The sequence below is a fragment of the Chenopodium album genome, chromosome 8 (genome assembly GCF_948465745.1).
Source record: "Chenopodium album chromosome 8, dcCheAlbu1.1, whole genome shotgun sequence".
NCBI lineage: Eukaryota > Viridiplantae > Streptophyta > Magnoliopsida > Caryophyllales > Amaranthaceae > Chenopodium > Chenopodium album.
The window spans coordinates 56067016-56069973 of record NC_137841.1 but is presented as its reverse complement, the minus strand read 5'-3'; positions in this window follow the sequence as shown (position 1 = coordinate 56069973).

The following is a 2958-nucleotide window of genomic DNA, read 5'->3' as shown; positions in this document are numbered from 1 at the left end:
ATTTTAAACACATATACTATTTATTATTATTTTTAGTATTATTATTTCAAATATTATTATTATTATTATTATTATTATTATTATTATTATTATTATTATTATTATTATTGTTAATAATAATAATAATAATAATAATAATATTATTATTATTATTATTATTATTATTATTATTATTATTATTATTATTATTATTATTATTATTATTATTATTATTATTATTATTATTATTGTTTTTGTTGTTGTTGTCGTTGTAATAAGAGCTTAAAAGAATGAAATTTGGCTTTATATCATTAGCAATATCATTAGACATAAATTAAGAGCTGAGTTGATATCATTAGACATAAATTAAGAGCTGAGCTGAACTGAACTGAACTGAACTGAACTGAGCTGAACTGAACTGAACTGAACTGAACTGAACTGAACTGAACTGAACTGAACTGAAATGAACTGAACTGAATTTCAACGGAACAGAACAGGCCCTTTGTTATTGCACCAAGCTAAACCAATTTAATTAAGAATGGTTCTTGGAATTATTTTGGTTATTTGCACTTTGAAATTTTATTAAGTTAGACTGTTTAAAATTTTTATTTTTTGCTCATTAAGTTAGTTCTAAAATTAATTTAAAATTAATTAATTATGTGTCGCGAAATGGGATCAAATCCCGAGGCCATGGCACGCAAAACGAGGCAAAGAACCACCCTTGGCTAGCCGGGCTGCATAGCAGCCCGCATGTGGCTGCCAAGGTGGCTGCCCCGCCTTGCGTGGGGCACACGCGCGGCAGCAGCACACGGTCACAGCAGCCACGCACCAACAACCATGGCTGTGCGTGCGCGTACGTGCGGTAGTGGCAGCAGCCCATGGCTGCTTGCCGCGGGCCGTGTTTGCGGAGTTTTTTGTGTGTGCATATGCTTGGTGCGGTGAGGTGAATAGCCGTAGTATGCTTGGTTTGCATGAGCCGCGATTATTCGAGTTTCCTTGGCAAAACGCTTAAAGTGAAAGCCACTTGAAATGCGGTTGGCTTAATATTGCTTATTTTGCCGTTTTATTTATTTTAATTAATTTTGTTTATTTTAATTAAAATTTTGGGAGGCTAGGCCTCGGTTTTGAGCGGCATTGGAAAAATTTTATTTTGACAAGTTTGGGTGCTACCGACTAAATTAATTGGATTAATTAAGGGAAATGCGGAATTTAGTGGGAGCTTCAATTATTAATGGCGTCAATTACATAATCGGTTAAACAACTTTGACTAGTTTTAATTAGGCGTGTTAATCGGATTAACCACCTAGATTAGTTACTAGTGCGCGCGTTGTTTAAATGCATTTTACTTGTTTGATATTGTAAATTGCATGGGCCAATCACAAATAGTGAATGGATGAATGTAATATATATTCTCTCTCACAGGTTTTATGAAATGACAACTAGTGGGACCCGATTAGGATAGAAAATACGGACTACGTGCCGTTATGTATTTTTGTAAGTCTAAATACGGTCTACGCACCGTTAAGTATTTTTGTACCTTAATATTTAGATTATTCCTAGTCGTAGACACTAGTATTTGCATAGTTTGGTTAAGTCTTGAAGACGGCGTATCATGGAAGACAAAGCCTTGAATTGCAAATGAAGACCTTTTGAAGATTTGAAGAATTCAAGGGGTCATGCTAGTTGCCAATATGCATCTATAATTTCGCTTTATATTTTATGCTTATATACATGTGAATTATTCGTTAGATGCATGTTTAGGTTTTCTTTATGTTGCGATGATTAGTTAAGTTCACTTAAATCAACCAACCTAGAAATCCTAGGTCCCTAATAATATTGAGTCAAACTTGCTTTTCCAAAACAACACTTACCAACCGAACGAGGGTGATGGTAGGCTACGCCAAAGCGAGGTGCCATCACTTCTCCAAGGCTCATAAGGCACACCGGGTGTGCACGTTGGTTTTGGTTTAACTCATCGGTATGAGTGAGGAGTCCTCACATACCGTGGCAAAAGAGATACATCGTCAAAGATGCATTAGATGCGACGATTGTCTAACCAAGAGTGGCTTAGAGCCATTAGCAAGGCAATGCTTACCCTAGAAGATTGAGTGTTAAGATAAGCCAAAGCATGCTTAACCACTCTTTGTTTCTTCGGATCTTGGAATCGCCTTATTTTCACAAAATAGGGACAATTTTACGTGTAAATAAGACGCTAAATAAGTATTGAAAATTTGCATGAATAAAATTCAATCTTATTTAAGTAATTTTGAATGGTTTTTCATTAAAATCCTTTCAATTGTAGAATCATGTCTTCAACTAATGACAACGACCTTATGTACCCGGAACTTCCCGAAAAGTTACCATTTTTGCTCAATTTGGTGAACTTTAAGGAATGGGAAGATGAACTCCGAAAGACACTAAAAAATTGCTACCTAGAGCATATCTTGGACACTCCGATCCCCAGTTTCTACTCGAAAGGGATCATGAGTGATGAAGCTCATGAAGAATGGAGCATGGATTGCAAGAGAGTTTCGAAACTCATGGCAAACTCCATCCCTGTTCAATGAAAGGAGAGATTTTCTCCGGCTATTTTCCGGACATGATGCTCAAAGCTCTTGAGGATGTAGTCAATTTGAGGGTCACCAAAAGTGCTAGGGGCAATTATGATGGTCACGTGGAGGATGTGACTAGGTCACTCTCCAAAATGAGGATCAAGCCACCGCAAGATGGTTGTCTCTCAAAAGAAAGACAAGAGGTGTGGGGAAAAGTCTACAATGCGAGACTTAGGCCCGGAATGCCACTTCAAGCTCATGTAATTAACATGACAAGGCTATTCAACCATCTGGAGCTAATTGGCAAACCAGTGGAAGACGAGCAAGCGGCTCACATGCTTCTTAGCTCTCTTCACTCGGGATATGTGGGGCTTAAAATGCGTCTCACCGCCAATAGGGATACACTGTCCTTAAGGGAAGTCATCCA